Here is a 6,281-nt window from a genome sequence, read left to right as displayed (position 1 = left end):
TCGAGGTAGTGGTGTCGGCGTTGTGGGTCGGGAGTTTTGATGAGGACGACGTGTTGGAGGGTGTTGATTAGGGTGTCTGGCTTGGCCTCTTGGTGTCCGAGGCGGGCTGCTTGCAGAATCCCATCGCGAAGCGCAACGCCGTTCACGGTCCGAAGGTTGAGGCCGCCACGGGGACGGAGGGTGATTTTATGATCGTTGATGGGTAGCTTGGGGTGGCGTAGGGCAGAGAGTTGGGGCGGCCGGGGCCGGCTCCTCGCCAGAGCTTGAGGCGTAGATGGCTGCATACATTTTCGGCAGCGACGGAATTCGGAGTAGCGGTGGAGCGGGAGTTGCGAGTCGAGCTAGGATGAGTTGGCTAGGATGAGTTTATCCGGTCGTAGGGGACAAAGTCGGGTCTCCTCCGCGCCCCGCAGGCCCGGTTTCGATTCCCGCCCAGGTCAAAATTTACCTATTTTTCTTTTCAGAGGGATTAGTTTACTTTGTTTACATGAACCTGCCTGCTAAAGGTTTGTTCGATTCAGAAAAGGTGCACGGAACCGGAAACGAAAAGGTGCAGGCGGGGCCGACACGCGGTGCAGAAGTTCTCGGCACCTTGAGTGAGGTTGTAAGATGCAACCTATCAGCAGCGCCACCGCTAACATGTCAATCGAGTGTGTAGGTGCAAGCCTGTCGTCTGCTGCTGATCTACAAAAGCGGCGTGGGTAAGCACTAGCGCGACGACAGCAACGACAGCATGCGTGTCTAGAGGAGCCGTTTTATTTATCCTGTGCGGTCCACAAACCTGCTGACACGGACAACGAAATGGATGACCTCCACGTTGTTATGGAACTTATAGAATCGGAGAGCGAAGAGAAGGAACTCGACGCAGTGTTGTGCCAAGTCGGTGCTGAACTTGTCCGTAGCGATCGCAATCGTATTCCAAGATACTACGAGGAAGTTGTGGCCAGGTATTTTGATTACGAGTTGAAGCGCCTTTTTCGGCTCTCCAGAGACACATTTAAAACCCTTTCGGAGCGTTTCAAGTCGTCTGCCTTTTTCCCAACGCCTCGGGGAGGTCGCCCACAAATACCCGCGGAGAAAACGTGCCTGATTGCTTTGAGTTATTTGGGTACTCAGAACAGTATGTATAGAATTGCTGATACCTTTGATGTGTCTGAGTCATCAGTGTCTCTGTGTCTCAAAAGGGTTCTGGACTTCTTATTCAATATCAGCGAAGAAGTGATTGCTTGGCCTAGTGATCAAGAGCGGGCGAATATCAAAGCACGCTTTCTTGCTAGAAGCAACGGCAAAGGACCGAGAAACACCATAGGGTGTGTTGACGGCTGCCACATTGAAATTCCTCACCAGAAGGAGTCCCCAGCATCATACTACAACAGGAAAAAATTTCCTTCGATCGTTCTGCAAGGGATCTGCGACTCAAGCAGCCGTTTCATCGACGTTTTCGTTGGCTATCCCGGCTTCGCACACGACGCGCGCGTGCTGAAAGAAAGCCCCATCTATAGTGTAGCAGAGACTAAGTGTGCTAACGACTACTTGCTGGGGGACGCGGCGTATCCGCTTCTCCCATGACTGATGCCTACGTATAAAAATAATAGGGCAACGTTTGAGCGCTATAAGCGGAATTTCAACAAGATACACAGCCAACAACGTGTGGCAATTGAGCATGCATTTGGCATTCTGAAACAGCGTTTCAGAAGGCTATATCATGTAGACGCAGACTCAATCGACCAGTGTTGTCTCATTGTACTTGGAGCATGCGTGCTACATAACTTGTGTAGCAGTAGCATTGACAAGCTAGGTGACTGCGAAGAACCCCCCAGGGAGGACAACATCGAAAATGAAAATGGCGGAGCCATCACAAGCACTGCAGCTATTAAGCAGATGTGCGAGCTTAGACGCCAGAATATTGCTGAGACACAGTGCTGAGAGTACACTTCTCTCAACGGAACTTTGCTTTCTGCCATATTCTGCCCACTATAATTTTGTTTTGGATGTTTTGCACTGTTCCAAGCCTTGCACCTTCTGTTTGTGTCTGAGTTGTATAAATGCCAGAAAAGATTTGATGAAAACAAGGTGTTTAATTTCTTGCTTCATATGCGCTCACAAAGCGTTCCAGAAGGGCCATCTTCTGTTCATGTCGCGCTGCCCTATTTGTTTCTATTTGGTCCAGCTTTTGCAGCAGCTGCACCAAGGGCGGGTCCTTCTTCAGCTTGGCTCCACGTGGCTCCACCTGTGTGTTTTCCACACTTGTGGTTGGGCTAAGCGCCGCTTCTGGCGCCTGCGTTGTATCCTGCAGCTCCCTGCAGCAAATGTATTGTTCGTTAGCAGAACTACACTTTAGAGAGACAGGCTTGCCTTGCGGCATGCCTATTGCTCCAGATTGGTATGATAAAAAATGAATTGTGCACAGCACATGACAGATACCACAACAATCAAGACTAAAGTATGTCAATGAGACCACAGGGGCGGTATTCTGTAAGAGTCTACCTAGTGAACTGTCTATTTTGGCTGTTGCTGATTGGCTGCTACTTGACGTGCAGGAAGGAGACTGGCTGGCACCTTCCTGCACATCAAGCAGCAGCCAATCAGCGACAGCCGAAATGGACAGTCCACTAGGTAGACTCTTACAGAATACCGCCCCAGTGCTTTGTGCATTCATTGGCACAAGACACTTGGGCAGTGTTAGTGCATGGGCCAAGAGTGCAATAGCTGAAGAGATGGTAGTCGCTGTATGTTCAGTGCGGGCATTGAGGCTCTGCTTTCTGAAATAAATAGCCTGTAAGCACAGATTAAGTGGGCTATGTCATCACATACACTGCATGCATGGCACTAGTGTTCACCACATCCATTTTATTTAAAATTTATTTTAAATAGGAAATGTTTATTACTAGTGACATCAGGTGACACACAGGATGCAACACAAAAGTTGCCACTTTTATATAACCATGCTCACCTCTCCCTGCTGTCTGTCACAATTTTGTGCATATGTCACTACTGGACTTATGTGGTGCTGTTTTTTCATAAAGTCCTGCAGGTCTCTAAAAAGTTAAATGCAAGTGGCACCAGAAATTTAGTACACCAGTAAAACGTGAATTTGTACAAGCAATACTTGGCATATTGTAACAAAAACAGAGAAAGCAAGTTTCTACTTTTTAATTGCTTTTTATGCCCTTATGCATATGCCAGTGCAAACAGTGGCCAGTAGTGAGAAACATTGGTGTCCAACAAATCACTTAGCCAAATTGCACGCATGGCTTGGAGAAAGCGTAACTGCGTACAACCGTGGTAGAATTTCCTGTAAATTAAACGATACACTACTAGAATAAGCTCTTCTCTGAAGCTCACACTCGTTAGCATTGCATGCTCAGACATTTTGTAATGCTTTAGTATAAGGTATTTCAGGGACTCGCCTGGAAACAGCCAGTTTTGTTACTAATTTAATGTACACCGCTGTGAGTAAAACGTTCTTTCAATGGACGTGAATCATGTGCAACACAGACGTCAGGTGTTAGCTGAACTATGCACTAGCATACGAGATCATGAATAAAATAAAAGCAGCACTGCGAACTCACCCTCAAAACTGCACTCGGCAGCTCCGCTTCCATACTTGTTATTATTAATCCGAACTTTTTTATACGCCCTCTCCAGCGAGTTCCACTTGTTGGTGACTTGAATCACCGTTATGGCGCATCCGAATTCTTCGTTTAATGCATCTGTTATAAACAGCATCAGCTGCTTTTTGTTCCTGCGCGCAGAACAATACAAAATGTAACGCAAATACAAACAAATAGAATGCTAAGCCTCACCTTAGTCCCCCCTTTTGCCCGATGCGGCCAAAATGCTTTTTATAGCATTCAATGAGAAACTTAGTTCTCCGGCCACTCCACAAAGCTTCTTCAGAATCGCGATGCGGAGACGGCATGGCTGCACACGGCACGGCAGCTGCGGCAGCAGCTTCAGTGGTCGTTGGCGTGGCATCTCCGCATCGCGAAGTAGCGGCTTTCGGCAGCTGCGTATTTGTATGGCTGTTCTGCAGCTCATTGTCCGAACAATCGGCGGCAAAACCGCTAGGTGTGCAGAGTACACGCACCCGTCTTCCATCTGCAAGAACAATGGAATAAATGTCGCCACTTCATACAAACCATGCTATTACGTTTACAGAGCATAATGGCAAATTTACCTGCTGTAGTGTACAGCTTGGCGTCTCCGTCATTGACTATCACGCCAAGTTCATCTACGATCGGGAACAATTGCGTGCGAACGCCGTCGATATCCACAAACATCGCCATGGTGTCGTCTGCACGCGTCTGCGATGGCGCTTCGATGGATCGTTCGTGCGGCTGTACCTCGTCGCAGCAAGGTTCAAAGGTGCGCTGCACCGCGGCGACACCTAACCTCGCACCCCGCGCAATCAAGGACGAGAGTTCAGGGGACGCCACTGTACCTCGGAGAATCGAGGGTTTAGGTGCAGCGCACCGTGGATGGGTGCAGAAGGTGCAGAGAACCTTGGCTGAAACCGCGGCGACACCTAACCTCGCACCCCGCGCAATCAAGGACGAGAGTTCAGGGGACGCCGCTGTACCTCGGAGAATCGAGGGTTTAGGTGCAGCGCACCGTGGATGGGTGCAGAAGGTGCAGAGAACCTTGGCTGAAACCGCGGCGACACCTAACCTCGCACCCCGCGCAATCAAGGACGAGAGTTCAGGGGACGCCGCTGTACCTCGGAGAATCGAGGGTTTAGGTGCAGCGCACCGTGGATGGGTGCAGAAGGTGCAGAGAACCTTGGCTGAAACCGCGGCGACACCTAACCTCGCACCCCGCGCAATCAAGGACGAGAGTTCAGGGGACGCCGCTGTACCTCGGAGAATCGAGGGTTTAGGTGCAGCGCACCGTGGATGGGTGCAGAAGGTGCAGAGAACCTTGGCTGAAACCGCGGCGACACCTAACCTCGCACCCCGCGCAATCAAGGACGAGAGTTCAGGGGACGCCGCTGTACCTCGGAGAATCGAGGGTTTAGGTGCAGCGCACCGTGGATGGGTGCAGAAGGTGCAGAGAACCTTGGCTGAAACCGCGGCGACACCTAACCTCGCACCCCGCGCAATCAAGGACGAGAGTTCAGGGGACGCCGCTGTACCTCGGAGAATCGAGGGTTTAGGTGCAGCGCACCGTGGATGGGTGCAGAAGGTGCAGAGAACCTTGGCTGAAGCCGCGGCGACACCTAACCTCGCACCCCGCGCAATCAAGGACGAGAGTTCAGGGGACGCCGCTGTACCTCGGAGAATCGAGGGTTTAGGTGCAGCGCACCGTGGATGGGTGCAGAAGGTGCAGAGAACCTTGGCTGAAACCGCGGCGACACCTAACCTCGCACCCCGCGCAATCAAGGACGAGAGTTCAGGGGACGCCGCTGTACCTCGGAGAATCGAGGGTTTAGGTGCAGTGCACCGTGGATGGGTGCAGAAGGTGCAGAGAACCTTGGCTGAAACCGCGGCGACACCTAACCTCGCACCCCGCGCAATCAAGGACGAGAGTTCAGGGGACGCCGCTGTACCTCGGAGAATCGAGGGTTTAGGTGCAGCGCACCGTGGATGGGTGCAGAAGGTGCAGAGAACCTTGGCTGAAACCGCGGCGACACCTAACCTCGCATCCCGCGCAATCAAGGACGAGAGTTCAGGGGACGCCGCTGTACCTCGGAGAATCGAGGGTTTAGGTGCAGCGCACCGTGGATGGGTGCAGAAGGTGCAGAGAACCTTGGCTGAAACCGCGGCGACACCTAACCTCGCACCCCGCGCAATCAAGGACGAGAGTTCAGGGGACGCCGCTGTACCTCGGAGAATCGAGGGTTTAGGTGCAGCGCACCGTGGATGGGTGCAGAAGGTGCAGAGAACCTTGGCTGAAACCGCGGCGACACCTAACCTCGCACCCCGCGCAATCAAGGACGAGAGTTCAGGGGACGCCGCTGTACCTCGGAGAATCGTGGGTTTAGGTGCAGCGCACCGTGGATGGGTGCAGAAGGTGCAGAGAACCTTGGCTGAAACCGCGGCGACACCTAACCTCGCACCCCGCGCAATCAAGGACGAGAGTTCAGGGGACGCCGCTGTACCTCGGAGAATCGAGGGTTTAGGTGCAGCGCACCGTGGATGGGTGCAGAAGGTGCAGAGAACCTTGGCTGAAACCGCGGCGACACCTAACCTCGCACCCCGCGCAATCAAGGACGAGAGTTCAGGGGACGCCGCTGTACCTCGGAGAATCGAGGGTTTAGGTGCAGCGCACCGTGGATGGGT

General features: G+C 52.3%; 1 pseudogene; it reads left to right on the top strand.

The window, feature by feature from the left end:
• Nucleotides 1-527: 527 nt before the first annotated feature.
• LOC125945790 (uncharacterized) lies at nucleotides 528-1,926 on the top strand (annotated as a pseudogene).
• Nucleotides 1,927-6,281: the final 4,355 nt, after the last annotated feature.

The sequence above is a fragment of the Dermacentor silvarum genome, chromosome 5, assembly GCF_013339745.2.
Source record: "Dermacentor silvarum isolate Dsil-2018 chromosome 5, BIME_Dsil_1.4, whole genome shotgun sequence".
NCBI lineage: Eukaryota > Metazoa > Arthropoda > Arachnida > Ixodida > Ixodidae > Dermacentor > Dermacentor silvarum.
Note: the sequence above shows the minus strand (reverse complement) of the source record. Positions and strands in the feature narration are given on the sequence as shown.